The 19,243-nt window shown below is 44.3% G+C and overlaps 1 protein-coding gene across 1 annotated transcript in view; it reads left to right on the forward strand.

The window, feature by feature from the left end:
• pipox (pipecolic acid oxidase) overlaps positions 1-19,243 on the forward strand; it is a 90,610-nt gene that overhangs the window by 62,712 nt on the left and 8,655 nt on the right. The window lies entirely within an intron of this gene.

The following is a 19,243-nucleotide window of genomic DNA, read 5'->3' on the forward strand; positions in this document are numbered from 1 at the left end:
AAGCGCATGTTTTAGAAGTACGCATATCGCTCAATCTCGCATTTCGCCAGTTTCAGTCTATTAGTCTATGTTGTCCGCATAGGCGGAATGAAAAGATTTCGACCAATCAGAGTGCTGCATAATAGAGTTAGCTTCTATCTCTTAGCAGTTAGCTTCTGTCTGTAAACCGTTAGCTACAGTCTCTCAGCAGTTAGCTTCTGTCTGTTAGCAGTTAGCTGCTATTAGCTCCTCACCGTCAGCTTAGATTGGAGTTACCGTGTGTTCAGTCTGGTAAACGGTATCAGGCTGATAGCTGGCGCCTCTCCATTAAGACAGAGAGTGAAGCCATGGGTGAAATGAGGTGATTCTAAATCCACTGCAACACTGTTGTCTAACTGTTCTGACAATAAAAGCGTTGGCTGTTTGAAGTCAGTGTTTCTCCTATATGCAACTTGATGGAATATGACCACCGCTGCTGATTTATTTATTTATTTATTTATTTTTTGTCTTTGCTCTTTAGAAACTATTGTTATATTATTTGGCGCTACAGACGCTTCATATCCAGGCCTATAGAACAGGTCTATACCTTGTCCTTTTATTAAACAAACTAAATAGCCTTGTGTTATTTATCTTATTTACATGACGGTATGTCATTTCTGTCTCTACATGGTCGTGCGTTTACAAAAGAGTTTCGCCCTGATGCGCGCGCGCGCACACACACACACACACACAGACACGTGCGCGCACACAGGTGAGCGAACCCGACCCAAGTTCAAGACAGTTATAACCGAGCCCGGCCCGAACCAGCAGCACGGCACTAATGGAGCGGAGCCTGTGTTGCGTTCAGGCGTTGTCACATAAATAACATATTCCAGCACTTGAATAGGCCATAGCACAACACAGCAGCCTGTCAAGTGGGCCGAACCCAAGCGAAACTTTTGATTTGTTATCCGACCCGACACATAACTCATAACCTTTCTTCAAGGTTGGCAGGTCTGTGTTATGTGTGGTGCAAACCACCCAGAATTGTACTGTGGCACCAGAGGAATGAATAATGAATCTGTCAAAACACCTGTGCATTCTGTTCATAAAAATGAGCATATCTCAGTAACTAAATTATGCACATAGTTCAAATAACTTAAGGAGTGTTTGTTGGTCTTTTTGATCATCTGTCATCTTGAACATCTGTCACTGCCGTTCATCCTCTAGGTACCATGAATGTTTTTATAGCAATCCATCTAATAGCTGTAGAGATATTTTAGTCTCATACAAAGTGGTATGCTCATCTTAGCATCATTTTAATGAGAGAAACACCTGGATTTCTGTGTTCAGATCTGCTCATGGACTATTGACACATGTACTGCATATCCAACCTATCTTTACAATCATGTAATAAAAGTAAAATGCCACGTCTTCAAAGAAACAACAACAAAAACAGCATCTGTGGTTTCAAGCCAGTGGAGTCAACTAGAAATAATCGGTGTCGAAATGAAAATGTCAACAGCTCAACAAGTCAAAGAGCAGAAAGTAGTGTATCTGGCACCTTGTACACCAGATGTGTGCTGATGAGTGCCGGCACAAAAACAGCAGCAGCAGTAGCAGCAGCAGCAGCAGCCAAATGAATCAGCATCACTTGTTCCCTCCTCACCCAGGAGGAGCACAGAGCCAAGTGGCCCAGCACTCAGTGAGCAGCACACAGAAAAGTGTGTGATGAGCTGTGGATGTGTGTGTGTGTGTGTGTGTGTGTGTGTGTGTGTGTGCAGCCCAGTCATATAAGGCTCCAGAGGTACATGTTCATGACCACTGTGGTCAGAGAACAAGGTCACACTCCAAGAAGGATTTATTGGACAGGAAAATGTTTGAGAGAGAACCAGACCTTTGTTTGAACCAGGCTTGAATCAAAGAGAGGCCAACTGGGGGAGGTTGTGGCTCATTAAGTATTTGAATTTGAGAGTTGGTGGTTCGAATCCTGGCCCCTGCAGTCTTCAGTTTGAAGTGTGCTTTGGCATGATACTGAACCCCAAATGGCTGTGAGTGCATGTGAATGTTTATCTGATGACCAGGTGGCTGATAGAGAGGGTTGCCTGAAGTGTAAAGCTGTTTAAGTGGTTGGGAAGACCAGAAAAGTGTAACAGGTGAGTCTAGGACCCAAGAGCAGCATTGATGACTGGCAGGACAGTTTATAATAGACTTCAATGCACCGTTTCGATAAATACAAAGTGAGCAAACTGATGAAACAACTGGGAGAGTCAATGTTTGGGTTTGGAGCCTTCTGAGAAGCGGGTTCAGCCCAGGGCTCTTGGCATGGAATGAGTAACATTGCATGTTATAGTGGTCATGCCAGTTATTTTTGAGATGTAGACATTGCATACCACTGTTCTCTTCTTACTAGTGAATTACTACTAATAACTACTACTACTAAATATAAATGTAACGCACTGGCAGCAGACCTGATTATAGAAAACAAGTGTCACACACTCAATCTTGTTGATCTTGAGGAGGGCCTGGGGGCCGAAATGTCATTATCAAAACTGGGGAAATGCATATGGGGCCAGACTGTGCGACTCTACTTATCGGGTCCGGGTCGCAGGGGCAGCAGCCTCAGCAAAGAAGCCCAGACAGTCCTCTCCTCAGCCACTTCCATCAGCTCTTCCGCGGGAACCCCGAGGTGTTCCCAGGCCAGCCTGGTGATGTAATCCCTCCAGCAAGTCCTGGGGCGGCCCCGAGCTCTCCTCCCAGTTGGACATGCCCAAAACACCTCTCAAGGGAGGCGTCCGGAAGGCATCCTTACCAGATGCCCATACCACCTCAACGAGCTCCTCTCGATGTGGAGGAGCAGCGGCTCTACTCCGAGTCTCTCCCGGATGTCCGAGCTCCTCACCCTATCCCTAAGGCTGAGCCCAGCCACCCTGCAGAGGAAACTCATTTGGGCCGCTTGTACTCGCGATCTTGTTCTTTCTTTTCTCTACCCAGAGCTCATGACCATAGGTGAGAGGTTGGAACGTAGATCGACCGGTAAATCAAGAGCTTCGCTTTTTGGCTTTGTGGCTTTGGACCGGTTAAGTGCCTGCATCACTGCTGACGCCGCCCCAATCCGCCTGTCAGTCTCCCGCTCCATCCTACCCTAACTCGTGAACAAGATCCCGAGATCCACCCTTTTCCGGCTGAGGACCATGGCCTCAGACTTGGAGGTGCTGATTCTCATCTCAGCCGCTTCACACTCAGCTGCGAACTGTCCCAGCAAGAGCTGGAGGTCACTGTTCAATGGAGCTAGAAGGACCGCGTCATCTGTAAAAAGCGGGGACAAGATCCTCCCGTCACCGAACCTGACACCCTCCATCACTCGGCTGCACCTAGAAATTCTGTTCATGAAAGTTATGAACAGAACCGGTGACAAAGGGCAGCCCTGGCGGAGTCCAACCCTCACCGGGAACAGGTCCGATTTGCTGCCAGCCACGCGAACCAGACTCACGCTCCTTCAGTACTGGGACTGGATGGCTGGGTCGTAAGCCTTCTCCAAATCCACAAAACACATGTGGACTGGTTGGGCAAACTCCCATGCCCCCTTTAGCACCCTGGCGAGGGTAAAGAGCTGGTCCATGGTTCCGCATCCGGGACGAAAACCACATTGCTCCTCCTCAATCTGAGGTTCAACTATCGACCGGACCCTCTTCTCCAGCACCCTGGAGTAGACCTTACCGGGTAGGCTGAGGAGTGTGATCCCCCTGTAGTTGGAACACACTCTCTGGTCCCCTTTCTTGAAAATAGGGACCACCACCCTGGTCTGCCACTCCAGAGGCACTGCCCCCGATGTCCACGCAATGTTGCAGAGGGGTGTCAGCCAGGACAGGCCTACAACATCCAGAGCCTTGAGATATCCAGGGCGAATCTCATCCACCCCCGGGGCTCTGCCGCGTCGGAGTTGCTTCACTACCTCAGCGACTTCTGCCCCAGAAATTGGACGACCCACCCCCGAGACCCCCGGCTCTGTTTTCTCGCTGGAATACGTGTTGGTGGGATTGAGGAGCTCCTCATAGTATTCCTTCCACCGCCTGACAATGTCCCCAGTTGACGTCAGCAGCTCCCCGCTCCCACTGTAAACAGTGTGAGCAAGTTGCCGCCTTCCCCCCGAGGCGCCGGACAGTTTGCCAGAACCTCTTTGGAGCCGATCGATAGTCTTCTTCCATGGCCTCACTGAACTCCTCCCACGCCCAAGTTTTTGCCTTGCGGCCACAGCTCACACCTGCCACCTCGACAATGGCAGAGCGGAACAAGGCCCATTCGGACTCAGTGTCCCCCTCTGCCCTTGGGACGTGGTCGAAGCTCCCCTGCCATCTGATCCGACTCACCACCAGGTGGTGATCAGTTGACAGCTCTGCTCCTCTCTTCACCCGAGTGTCCAGAACATATGGCCGCAGGTCAAATGATACGACTACAAAGTCAATCATTGACCTGCAACCTAGGCTGCCCTGGTGCCACGTGCACCGATGGACATCCTTATGTTTGAACATGATGTTAGTTATGGCCAAACTGCGACCCGCACAGAAGTCCAATAACTGAACATCACTCTGGTTCAGATTGGGCAGGCCGTTCCTCCCAATCATGCCCCTCCAGGTCCTGCTGTCATTGCCAACGTGAGTGTTGAAGTCCCCCAGCAGAACAATGGAGTCCCCGGTCGGGGCACTGTCCAGCACCTGTCCCAGGGACTCCAAAAAGCACGGGTATTCTGAACTGTTGTTCGGTGCATAAGCGCAGACAACAGTCAGGACCTGTTCCCCAACCCGAACGCGCAGGGAAGCAACCCTTTCGTCTACCGGGGTGAACCCCAACGTACAGGCAGAGAGTCTGGGGGCTATCAGAAAACCCACACCGGCCCTCCGCCTCTCACCCAGAGCAACTCCAGCAAAGGAGAGAGTCCAACCCCTCTCAAGGACTTGGGTTCCAGAGCCAGAACCATGTGTCGAGGTGAGGCCGACTATATCTAGCCGGTAGGGCTCAACCTCTTCCACAAGCTCCGGCTCCTTCCCCACCAGAGAGGCAGACATTCCATGTCCCAAGAGCCAACTTCTGTAGCCGAGGATCGGACCGCCAATGCCCCCGCCTTGGTCTGCTGCCCAATCCACATAGCACCGATCCCTTCTGGATCCCTCTGCAGGTGGTGGGCCTGCAGGGGGATGAGCCCATGTAGCCGGTTCGGGCTGGGCCCGGCCAGACCCCATGGGCGAAGGCCCAGCCACCAGGCGCTCGCCCACGGGCCTCAACCCCAGGCCTGGCTCCAGGGCGGGGCCCCGGTAACCCTCCGGGCCGGGTACACATGTCCTTGCTTTTGTCCATCATGAAGGGTCTTTTGAACCATTCTTCGTCTGACCCTTCGCCCAGAACCAATCTGCCATGGGAAACCCTACCAGGGGCAAAATGCCCCCGACAGCATAGCTCCTAGGGTCATTAGAGCACTCAAACTCCTCCACCACGATAAGGTGACGGTTCTCGGAGGAGAAAAAAAAACAAAATGCAATGATTTGTAAATCCTTTTTGACTTATATTCAAATGAGTAAAGCCCAAAGACAAGATATTTGATGTTCAAACTGATAAACTTAATTGTTTTTTTGTAACATATACACTTATTCAGAATTTAATGCCTGCAACATGTTACAAAAAAAGTTGGGACAGTAGCAACAAAAGACTGGGGAAGTTGTTGGATGCTTTAAAAAAAATCCTGTTGGAACATTCCACAGGTTAACTGGTAAGAAATGACAGTATCATTAATAGGTATGAACGGGGCATCTTAAAAAGGCTCAGGTGTTCACAAGCAAGGATGGTCATGTTTTAAAAAACTGTGTGGGCAAACAGTCCAACAGTTTGAGAACAACTATTCTCAACGCACGTTTGCGTTTGAATTTAGGGATTTCACCATCAACAGTCTATAATATCATCAACTGATTCAGAGAATCCGGAGAACTCTCTGCATTTAAGGGACAAGACTGAAAACCAACACTGAACGGCTGTGACCTTTGACCCCTCAGAGGGCACTGTATTAAAAACTGACTTGATTGTATGAAGGATAGTATGACATGGACTTGGGAACACTTTGTAAAACCATTGTCAGTGAACACAGTTTGTTGCTTCATATACCAATGCAAGTTGAGACTATGCAGAGTCAAATCCATATATCAACAACATCCAGAAGCGCTGCAGACTTCTGTGGGCCTGAGCTCATCTGAGAAGGACCGACACAAAGAGGAAAAGTGTGCTGTGGTCTGATGAGTCCATATTTCAAATTGTTTTTGGAAATCATGGATGTTCATGAAGTTGTGACACAAAAGAATCATCCAGGACCATCCAGACAGTTGCCAGCTCAAAGTTCAAAAGCCAGCATCTGTGATGGTATGGGGGTGTGTTTGTGCCCATGGCATCATGGGTAACTTCACATCTGTGAAGGCACTATGAATGCTGAAAGGTACATACAGATTTTGGAGCAACATCCAGACAACATCTTTTTCAGGGACATCCCTGCTTATTCTAGGAAGACAATGTGACACATTCTGCACGTTTCAACAGTGTGGCTTCAAATAAAAAGAGTTTAGGCACTGGCCTGCCTGCAGTCCAGACTTGTCTCCCACTGAACATGTTGCATATTATAATGCACAAAATGCAGTAATGGAGACCACGGACTGTTAAGCAACTAAAGTCATATATCAGGCAAGAATGGGAAAGAATTTCACTCTCAAAACTAACAGTTGGTGTCCTGAGGTCCTATACACTTATTGAGTGTTTTTAGAACACTCAATAACATAAAAACACTTGAACATTAAATATCTCGCTTTGGACTGTTTTCAATTGAATAGCACATTATTGCATTCTGTTTTTATTTACATTTCATACAGCATCCCAACTTTTTTGGAATTGGGGTTGTACTTCAAAATACTTCATTCAAATTTTATTGTATCTGGACAAGCCCCCCTACATGATAGCTGCCACATCCTAATATATTGCCAGGTTCAAGCACATTGCACTGGAAACCAACCAACCATATTTCAAAAACAAAACTTAACTTTTCAGTATCTAGAAATTGCAAATATTTAACTGAACAATGTCATGTCTTATCAAGTCATCTGTCTCAAGTCTATGTCCAGTCTCAAATCATAAATACCAAGTCAAAGTCAAGTTAAGTCTTTTATCAGTGCTAGTCAAGCAAGTCTGAAGTCCTCAAATTTCCATCTCAAGTGGGACTTGGGTCAAGTCATTTGACTCGAATCCCCCATGTTTCCTGGTTTGTGTACAACGTAACCATGACAACACACAGAGCTGACCATAAACATGTGTCTCAAACTGTGGTTAAAATCCATATTGAGAAGCATATTTCAATTTCACTGTATACAAAGTATTCTCCTTAAGCCTGAATAATTCCAGCATATCCCACATCTTAATTGGAAAATGCTTCAGTCAGAAAAAGGCCTAATACGAATATCCACGCAGAATATGCTATATACATTACCCATGACCAAGCGGCTACCTCCACGGCTGAAAAATTGGGCAACATTAAGTCCCAAAAACTGCAGTTCTTAAAATGGCCTCTTCAGGCTGAGAGTGCTGGAGTACAACAACAGAGTCACGGGCAAAGACTGTAAAAATAATGGACATAGCTACCATTACTTTACCCAAAGGTATGTGGACTCACGTTTTGAAGCCTGGAGTTCGGCATTTCGGCCATCGCCATCTTGGTTTTTTGGAGCCAGTAGCGGCTGGTGCTGTTGTTATGGTGCTATTCTAAACTTGGCTTGTAAAACGTCATCAACCAAGGCTAGCAAGCCTGTAATTTACTGCCTCTCAGGATGTGTTGCATTAGACGTGGGACATGTGCCTGGACTTCCCTGGATGAGTGCAGCCTTCCCTATCTTGGGGGTGTGTGTGGTTGATTCACCGCCAGGCCACTGCTCTTGCTCCTTGTGACCAGCTCACTTGGACCGGAGGATTCCAGCTTGCTCTTCTTTGTGGTTGTTCAGAGTAAATGTGTATTCACATGGATAATTTGTGGTGTCAAATGCTTTCTTAGTCTCTTTTGTCTTCAGAATGTCTTGCCTCCAGCATCTCCCTCATGGTGTGCTCGTTCAGCTCAATGGCCTCTCCAGCTCTCCCTGCAGGTGTGGCTTATTTTGCCTAATGAGTCATTACCACCAACCCCCAAGTGTGATGTCAGTGCTGACCCTGCCTCCTACTACCTACCTTTACCACACTGACAAGACATTCATTACAATACCAATAAAGCTGTCATAACACTGTAGAGGAGCGAGGGATGGATCTGAGCGAGAAGCCAAAGACACTATCAGCAGACAGCTTGTCACTCAGAGCTACACGGCCTTAATTATGCACAACTTTAAGTCTTAATAAATTGTAAACCGATGAGTCATCAATCAATCAATCAAACTTTATTTATATAGCACTTTTCATACAAAAAGAATGCAACACAAAGTGCTTTACACAATAAAAACAATAAACCCCCCACCACCCACCACCACACACACACACACACACACACACACACACATACACACACACACACATGCTCGCACACAGACACACGTGCATAAATTGAGAGACTGTAATGGTAAGGACTAAACAATAACAGACTATTTCACAGCACTCATAAAAAAAAGTAACTGAGGAAATGCTCATAAGTGGAGTAACACCAGAGGCAGGATAAAAAAAACTCAGAATAAAATAAAATAAAAATGAAACAGATAAATAAAATTAAATAAATAAATACACAATAATCATAAATACAAAATTTAAAAATTAACATAAAATGAAAAAATAATAATAAAATAAGATAAAAAAAAAAAAACAAAAAAAAAAAAAACAGCTCAATTAAAAGCCAGGCTAAAAAGGTGGGTCTTGAGCTTGCTTTTAAAAATATCAACACTCTCTGCGGCCAGTCATATAAAATTCACCCCCTGACCCTGTACAGTTGTCATGAATGTTGAAATTAGCTATAGACACCAAAACTGTGTTTTGTACCAGGCTGTTAAACATGTTTATTTCTGCTGTCGGACATTTAAACATGTGGTTGTTTGGGGATTGACTGGCTTCTGGAGCCAGACTCAAGTGGACATTCAAAGAATTGTAATTTTTGACACTTCCGTAGTGGCTTAATTTTTCAGCCTCGGAGGTTGCAGCTTGGTTTTTGTTTATAGGTTTTCAACACAGTAAATATCTGTATATGGATTGTAAGAGGAGAGTGTCAGTGTTCCAGGACCATATTGATAGGAAATTCTGAGCCATTGTAATATTAACCTCGATGACACAGACTTTTCAGGAGATGAGCACCTTGCCCAGTATGGGGACACTGGGGCACTCTTCTGGAGCCAGACCAGGGGAGAGAGCTTGCCAGCGACCGTCTGGTGCCTGGGTCTTAGGCCATGGGGCCCAGACAGGCTCAGCCTGAACAGATAACACTGAGCCATCACCCTGTGGGCCCACCACCTGCAGCGACAGGATTCGGGGTTGGGGTGCATTGTGTGCCAGGTGGCAGGTAGGGGTGGGCCCCTGGAGTGCTGATCCCTGGCATCGCGGACTGGCTTTGGGAACTTGGAATGTCACCTCTCCGGTGGGGAAGGAGCTGGAGCCAAGTGCAAAGCAGCTGGGATGAGAGTCAGCACCTCTAAGTCTGAGGCCATGGTTCTCTGCCAGAAACCGGTGGATTGCCCTCTCCGGGTTGGGGGAGAGTTACTCCCTCAAGCGAGGGGGTTCAAGTATCTCGGGCCTTGTTCACAAGTGAGGGTAGAATGGAGCGTGAGATGGATCAGCAGTTCGGTGCGGCTTCTGCAGTAATGCAGGTGCTGTGCCAGTTCATCTTGGTGAAGAGAGAGCTGAGCTGGAAGGCAAAGCTTTTGATTTACTGGTCCATCTACGTCCCGACCCTCACCTATGGTCATGAGCTCTGGGGTAGTGACCGAAAGAATGAGATTGCAGATACAAGTGGTGGAAATGAGTTTCCTCCGTGGGGTGGCTGGGCTCAGCCTTAGAGATAGGGTGAGAAGCTCAGACATCTAGAGGGAGCTCAGAGTAGAGCCACTGCTCCTTCGCGTCAAAAGGGGTTAGTTGAAGTGGTTCGGGCATCTGACCAGGATGCCTCCTGATGGCCTCCCGCTGAAGGTGTCCCGGGCACATCCCACCGGTAGGAAGCCCTGGGGTAGACCCAGAACACGCTGGAGGGATTACATATCTCGTCTGGCCTGGGAACGCTTTGGGGTCCCCCAGGAGGAGCTGGAAAGCGTTGCTGGGAAGAGGGATGTCTGGGGTGCTTTGCTCAGCCTGCTGCCCCTGCGACACGGCACTGAATAAGCAGATGAAAATGGACGGATGGATGGATATTGATAGTGCAACTTGAAAAAAAAGTTTGATGGATTTTGTCTTTTCTATTATCATTCTATGTATGACTTCCATCTGGGGTATAATCAAGTCTTGGAACAACAGTTGGCATGATTTTTAGGGATGTTTCAGTGGAGTTTTTTTTCCTATATTTATTTACATGTATCATTAAAAAAGGCTGAATTGGCTATTAGTGGCTCCTGTTTGCAGTGTACTCATAAATGTACTGACTACTACTTGATTACTTTCATACTGAACAAACTTCAAGTTTCAAAGTTCTTATAACTACAGCAAGTGCTGTAGTTATAAGAACCTTTTTCTATTGTTTCTGGGCATATTTATGGACATGCATTTGCAATGGATTGGTTAGAGGATAATGATATTCTCAGAAATTTTCAGATTCTGTGCAATTCACTCTAAAGCTGTGCAGTTCATTTAAGCATGATTCACATATGACTTTGCGTTCCAATTTGACAGAGTTATGCCTCAGAGAAGGAGTCCAGTTTTTGACAAAAAATATGGCAATCGGGGCGCCGGTGGCTTAGTGGATAGAGCAGGCGCCCCATGTACAAGGCCGTTGCCGCAGCGGCCTGGGTTCGACTCCAGCCCGTGGCCCCTTGCTGCATGCCTCTCTCTCTCCCCCCTTCACGCTTAGTTGTCCTATCAATTAAAGGCAGAAATGCTCCCAAAAATATCTTTAAAAAAAATGGCACTTAATGTTTTTCAAAAGTAAACCGCCATGTGTCAAAGCCACTGTTGTTTTAACACTAGAACCGCCACGACGGTCTGACAGACCATTTGGGTTTTTATAATGCAAATAACTGTTTAGATAAAACCTACAAACTTCTCTTCCTATGACTTTTCCTAAAAATGTGTCTTGTATGTTTTCTGAAGCCTATAAGTTACAACAATGAAACACACTAGACTTCTGAGCAGTTATACCTCCGACCGCGGCAGCGGTCACACAGACCACTGCTGAAAATTATACATTTTGATACATACAGGTAGGCTATACCAGTGCTTAATTTGAGCCGGAACGTACTGGAACGCATACCAGGATCTTTTCAGAAAAGGCCCTGGTGCGTTCTGGAACTAATCTGCATGGGTCTAGAACTTTGCACATCTAAAAACTACATACAGTATTGGCTGATGTCACTAGTGTTGCAGGGTGGAGTACCGTAGTACTACAGTGCCTCACATACCACTACTGTGGGAAAGTTCAAAGTCCAGTCGCAAGAGGGTGAATGCCCATGCGCCGTCCAATAACGGCATGCGCTGGCCACCTGGCACTCAATATGCTGCTGTAGTGGTTTGTTTTCCAGACATGTGAGTATCTGAGCAGTGAAAGTTATTATTTATTTCTTTTTACTTGTTGGCAGTGATTTGTTTTCCACAGAGCTCTACGTGTGAGCATTTTACTCACATTTTCGACTAAAAATAGCAACCAGCAGCAGAAACGAAAGGCCAATCCAGCCGGTTGTGGGTTGAACAGGGGTCACAGACAGGAATACAGCGGTCAAATAGCCTACGGCGCAAGATAACGGCTTACCGGCGACAGAGAAGTCCGACTCCAGGTCCAGTAGTCTAATTTCCTTTTTCATTGGCGTCATGACTGCCCAGTAGTACCTGGACAACCGAGCCATGGCGGCACACAGGTATGTGGCGTGTCAGAGGAGAAACGAGTCATTCACATTTCTCTCTTTGTGGCAGGTAACGGCCCACAAACCTCACCGCAAACCACACCGGGTGGCTGGTTGATTTTTATTTTATTTATTTATTTTATTTGGATCCCCCCTATGTTAATCACTTATTGATGCTGTTCTTGAAGTATGAATAAGTCAATAAGTAATTTATTCCATTGAAATATCATTGATGTATTATAGAAAAGTGATTTATCTTTTTATAAATGACAAAAGGCACATCTGCCTCATTTTTTGCTGTGGTATCATGATGCTACTCAGAACCATGATACTTTCACTGGTATCGTACCATGGGTCCCAATTTTGGTACCGTGACAACACTAGATGTCACAACCATTCCATTCGGAGTTGCGCAGTGAGGTGGCTTGGGTGCCGCTTAAAAAAGTGTTCCCCCACTTTTGGGAGTGGGGGAACACTGCTCTCAGAGGCCCAAAGTGTTCCCCTACTTCTAACTAATATTGGCAGACGATACCGATCCGAATATCCGAATGGGTGGTTACTAGGGATGTCCCGATCCGAATATCGGATCGGGACATCCCTAGTAACCACCCATGCCTTATTCAATAAGAGGAAAGAGGTGTGGTGTCCAGTGCTTTTTAGGGCTAATTTCTGCTAGTTTTAGAAAATGTTTGAATTTTCTCCCTTTCTCTATTTTTCAAATATCCTCCCCCATCAAGCTTTCAGTGTTGATGTAAGTCACATCATGTGCACAACTGGATGTGAGAACCACTTTAAAGCTGAATTTTTACAGTGTGTAAGAAGATATCCTCATGTGTTCACAGTGTTCAGGGCTGCAGAATATCCACAAAGTCTAGCTGGACACACCAAACCTTCCAAGTATTCTAGGGACAGAGATCCTTAACTTTTAATGAGATGTTCTTGTCCATTGTGAAAGGTGAAAGTGCCTGTGCTTCGGGTCCACACTCATGTTCTTCTCTAATTAACATGGCGGAGGCACCCAGAAGGCCGACTCGGCTCCACCTCTTCTCTCCTACAGTTCCTTCCATTGTCTCCTGGCACTTTTCCATCTCTTCATGCAGTCCTGTCCTTTACCTAATTATATCTGTAATTAATATCCTGCTCACAATCCTCTGCTTTCAGAGGAGCCTGCTGGGATAAAGGGACTAAAAGTGTAAAGACCCACAGTACAAAAATGTTGGTCAAATGAATAACATACTAATGACTTTGCTTTTCTTGAAGCTATCAAACCAAATGCACAAGTGCAGCACTGAGCAAAGTAAGTCCATCGTGTTCAATGGAGGATGCTGCAGCTCTGTATGTAGCCTCTGCTGTTTCTGCAAGGATATTTTCCTGTTGGGCTATGCTCTACCCCACTTGTGTATTTGGTATGAAAGATGGGTGAAAAGAACGAAAACCTTTTCCACTTTTGAAAATTCAGAAAGTGTAGGGGGATAGGGTGCATGATCATGCTCAAAAAATGTTAAGGCAACAAGAGAACATGCCAGGGCAATTACAGATATTTTAAGGGATCATGCCCTGTGAATTTTGTGGCAATTTGACCAGATGTTTTCAAGATCTTGCTCTAAAAAACCATATAATCCCAGCGAGTCTTGTCTGGTCTCCCCCTTGAAATTATTTCTCAGAATCACAAGAGGAACCACAATACAATATTATCGTATATAATACAATACAAAATTATCATGACACTTTGGTCATGATACAATATTACTGCAATACTGCAATATGAGTATTAGGATGAAATATATTGCCATTTATCCAACTGCAAATTATTTCTACAAAGGAAAACTTTGTCAACATCAGTTTCACACTGTAAGATGAAGTTTTCAGTGCACATCTTACTTTAATCATATTCATTGCAGCAAAATGTGATGCAAAGCCGTAAGAGTGGCCAACACTGTCATAAAACCTTTCGGATATGCTGCATACACTTGACAAACTGAACTGCTGGCAGATGTAACGCCCTCTGTGAAGTCAGATTAAGTGCGTGATTGAAACACTTCACATGCAGGTATTCTGCTAACTGAACAACACCCATGTTATAAGCATTGTCTGTCTCGACAAGGTTTTAGTTGGCAGTCCCCCATTCTTGCACTTTGGTGTACCGCTCTAGTTTGAAGAACGTAAGACAGCAGTCGCCAGTTCTCTGTGAGATAATGTGCTATTTTAGTCACATATGAATCCACTGACCTTGAAGTCCAGGCATCAGAAGTTAATGCCAACCCATCTGCTGTACTCAAAGATTTCTCAACTTAATGCTTCACTTCTTTGTAGAGCTTGGGTACAGCTGTATTGTTGTAGCATTTAACAAAAGCCTTTGTTTTCAATAATGCTTTATGGACACAGATCTTTGCATGTAAAATAGGCGATGGACTGTGTTATTTTCTTAGCTCTCTCAGAGCTGGATGGTCAAGCAAAGCGTGTCCAGCATTGGTTGATTTTTAAGCAGAGCGGGTTTAGTGTTAGGTTGGCCCCTTAAGTGGCTAATGCTATCTCCAGTTGGTGATGTTCATCGTATTCCCAGAGACTTTATTCTCATATGACACTGCTTGCAAATGGCATGTGTCATAGCCAAGTCCTCAATTCAATTCAATTCAATTTTATTTATAAAGCCCAATATCACAAATTACAATTTGCCTCACAGGGCTTTACAGCATACGACATCACTCTGTCCTTATGACCCTCGCAGCGGATAAGGAAAAACTCCCCAAAAAAACCCTTTAACGGGGAAAAAAACGGTAGAAACCTCAGGAAGAGCAACTGAGGAGGGATCCCTCTTCCAGGACGGACAGACGTGCAATAGATGTCGTACAGAACAGATCAGCATAACACATGACACAATGAGACAGAGAAAGAGAGAGAGAGAGAGAGAGAGATGCAGGTAATGACAGTAGCTTACAACAACATTATTGAAAGTAATAATATTATAGTTATAGTTCTGGCTACTGCGGTACAATATGTTGAAAGTATGTATTAATATCTGGCAGTATACATGTGTGACAATAGTCGTGTATAATAACAGTAGAAGTATGACTAATGACTAATGATGGCAGCAGCAGCAGGAGGCATCTGGCAGGACCACGACAGCAGCACAACCACACACGTCACGCTGTCCAGGCACCGCTGCGATATGAGTTAATCTGAGAGACAGTGGAGCACAAAGGCTCCGGAGAAGAAGCCGAGTTAGTGACATCCAGAATGGCCGAGTTAGCAAGATGCAGTAATAGAATACGAGAGAGAGAGAGAGAGAGAGAGAGAAGGAGAAAGGGTGCCCGGTGTATTATAGGGGGGTCCTCCGGCAGACTAGACCTAAGTCAGCCTAACTAGGGGCTGGTACAGGGCAAGCCTGAGCCAGCCCTAACTATAAGCTTTATCAAAGAGGAAAGTCTTAAGTCTAGTCTTAAATGTGGGGACGGTGTCTGCCTCCCGGACCGTAACAGGAAGATGATTCCACAGGAGAGGAGCCTGATAGCTGAAGGCTCTGGCTCCTGATCTACTTTTGGAGACTTTAGGGACCACGAGTAACCCTGCGTTCTCAGAGTGCAGAGTTCTGGTGGGATAATAAGGCACTATGAGCTCTCTAAGATATGACGGAGCTTGACCATTTAGAGCTTTATAAGTTAACAGTAGGATTTTAAATTCAATTCTGGATTTTACAGGGAGCCAGTGCAGAGAAGCTAAAACAGGAGAAATATGATCACGTTTCTTAGTTCCTGTTAGTACACGTGCTGCTGCATGCTGAATTAGCTGGAGAGTTTTTAAGGACTTACTAGAGCTACCTGATAATAGAGAGTTACAGTAATCCAGCCTTGAGGTAACAAAAGCGTGGACCAATTTTTCTGCATCTTTTCGGGTCAGGATAGGCCTAATTTTCGCAATATTACGCAGATGAAAAAATGCAGTCCGTGAGGTTTGTTTTAAATGAGAATTAAAGGACAAATCTTGATCAAATATTACTCCGAGGTTTCTTACGGTAGTGCTAGAGGCCAGAGCAATGCCATCTAGAGAAACTATGTCATCAGATAAAGAGTCCCTGAGTTGTTTGGGGCCAAGAACAATAACTTCAGTTTTGTCTGAATTTAACATCAGGAAATTGGTGCTCATCCAGGTTTTTATGTCTTTAAGGCAGTTATGGAGTTTAGTTAATTGATTACTTTCTTCTGGCTTCATCGATAAATACAACTGAGTATCATTTTTAGAGTTTTTATAGAGTGATTTCTAATGATGTTACCTAAAGGAAGCATATATAGAGTAAATAGGATTGGTCCGAGCACAGAACCTTGCGGAACTCCAAAACAAACTTTGGTACGTAAGGACGATTCATTATGAACGTGAACAAACTGAAAACAATCAGATAAATAAGATTTAAACCAGCTCAGTGCAGAACCTTTTAGGCCAATTAAGTGATCCAGTCTCTGCAGTAGAATTTGATGGTCAATTATGTCAAACGCCGCACTAAGATCTAATAAAACGAGTACAGAGACGAGTCCTTTGTCTGAAGCAATCAGAAGGTCATTTGTAATTTTAACTAGTGCTGTCTCAGTGCTATGATGCACTCTAAATCCTGACTGAAATTCCTCAAATAGATTATTATCCTGGAGAAAATCACACAGCTGGTCTGCGACTACTTTCTCAAGGATCTTTGAAAGAAAGGGAAGATTAGATATTGGTCTATAGTTGGCTAACACCTCTGGATCCAGGGTGGGCTTTTTTAGTAGAGGTTTAATTACAGCTACCTTAAAAGACTGTGGTACATAGTCAGTTAATAAGGATATATTGATCATATCTAATATATGAGTGTTAACTAAAGGAAAGACCTCCTTAAGTAGCCTAGTTGGGATGGGGTCTAAGAGACACGTTGATGATTTAGATGAAGAAATCAATGCGGTCAATTCTTGAAGAGAAATTGGGGAGAAGCAATCTAAATCTATATGAGGTTTTACAGCTGTGTTTGAGGTTAGATAGGTACTATCTGAGGACAGGAGGTCATGAATTTTGCCTCTAATAGTTAGAATTTTGTCATTAAAAAAGCTCATAAAATCATTACTGCTAAGGGCTAAAGGAATACAAGGCTCAATAGAGCTCTGACTCTCAGTCAGCCTGGCTACAGTGCTGAAAAGAAACCTGGGGTTGTTCTTATTGTCTTCTATTAATGCTGAGTAATAGTTTGCTCTGGCATTGCGGAGGCCCCTCTTATAAGTTTTGAGACTGTCTGTCCAGATTAAACGAGATTCTTCCAGTTTGGTTAATCGCCAATTCCTTTCAAATTTTTTTTTCTGCGAAATGCCACTGACTGAGACCTCTGCTGCCCTCATCAGGAAAAAAAACATCAGCACCATCTAGTGGACAGAAAAAGCAATTGCTTTTTATTATTCTAGTACCAAAAGTTGTATTAAAATGTCACTACGCAAAATATCGCGATACTATGCTGTATAGATTTTTTCCCCACCCCTAGTAGTCAGTAATATATTATATAGTATAAGTGATATTTCTCCATGAATGTTAATTTCATAAAAGTGTAGTATTATTTTGAGATGATGCTGCTGAGGTATGCCTTTATGCCATGTTCACATCATGTGGGATGGTTGTTGTTGTCTATCTGTACAGTGAGTTACATCCATCTGTGAGTTTGTTGTCACCTGACATTCTGCCAGTCTTGTGGGCCGCAAAGTCCTCTTCAGTCTTTTCTAGGTTCAACTTCTCAGCTGGTTCATTCTCAAAGCAAAATGTAACCAGAGCACTCAGTCTCTCCTAGCCAGAATCATTCTCCATCATGATGTAATCCTTTGTAATATTGCACTCATGTACTGTTAATAAACTGCTTGGTCTGGCCCGGATGCAACCACACTCCTCAAAACCCTGACATATGCCCATTGACCCTATACATTTACAACATGTATGTTACGGTGTCTTCTATCAAGACCTCTGCCCTCCCAGAGCTGCAGACACACCAGCAGCATCTGCTTTGCTGCAGCCACTGATTTGTGCCCTTTTTGCTCCATTCTGACAGTTTATCAGGCCTTTTCATCTTTTGTTTTTACTTTGTGATGGATGTGACTTGAGGAATAGCGAAGTGCAATACTTTAAATGAAAGATAATTCAGTAAAGGTAAAGTTACTGATTTTTAAAGATACTCAACTAGGGGTGTAACGGTACACAAAAATCTCGGTTCAGTACGTACCTCGGTACACAAGTCACGGTTCTTTTTTTTTTTCGGTACAGTAATGAAAAAAATAGACAACTATTAAATATCTTTTACTTATTGGTGACCTTATTAAAACATAGCACCACAGCAGTTAACTCTTTTTACCCAATTTTTGAATGAAACAAATAATAAAATAAAATCCTGCTTTTTCACATTGTTTGAATGAAAATAGAAATATAAAAGTGAAAAATAAAATCCTGCTGTTTTTTTAACACATTTTTTGAAAGAAAATATAAATATACATTTCTGCTTAAACAGTTTTACTCAAAAAAATAAAAAGTATAGTGCAGCTGGTCAGCTTTAAAGCCTGCTCAGATTCAGTTTTACTAGGAACTCACTTAGCTTTCCCACTTTGTTAAAGTGCAGTCAACAAAACATGCTTATATCTAAAGTGCAGCTTAAACAATTTTACTCAACTCCAATGGCGTTGGTTATTTCTTTAGCGCAATGGTCAGGGAAACGCTCTTTCTTTTTAAACGGCGACAATATTGTAGTTTGCACCAGATTGCTTTTTCTAGTCGTGCCGGTTAACGTTCAAATTCGAGTGGTGTTGCTTTAGATGCGTAAGCATGTTAGACGTGTTTCCAAGTACATACCCGACCGCTGTTCTGCGGTGTCGGCACACTGCTTTTGTCTTGTCCACTTGTTTATTTCCATCTTCGTATTTTACCCTGAAACCAAAGTGTTCCCAAACGGAGGACTTAAGGTTTGTGGGTGGGTCTTCAGGTTCATCAGGCTCACTTGCCATGTTGTCAAAATGCAAGAATGCGCTGCACAAAGTGAAAGCGGAGATTTACGGTTGGACTCGGTCCGTCACTCAATTATGTCAATCGGGGAACTAGATATTTCAAAAGGTTTGGCTCGCAAAAACGGAATTAAAATAAAACAAAACAAAATAAAATAAAATAATATCCTGCGCCAAATATTTCGTTACAGGGTCGTGCCAAACCGAAAGTCGTGTACCAAACGGTTCGACACAAATACATGTACTGTTACGGCCCTATACTCAACT

This window comes from Epinephelus fuscoguttatus, linkage group LG5, assembly GCF_011397635.1.
Source record: "Epinephelus fuscoguttatus linkage group LG5, E.fuscoguttatus.final_Chr_v1".
Lineage (NCBI taxonomy): Eukaryota > Metazoa > Chordata > Actinopteri > Perciformes > Serranidae > Epinephelus > Epinephelus fuscoguttatus.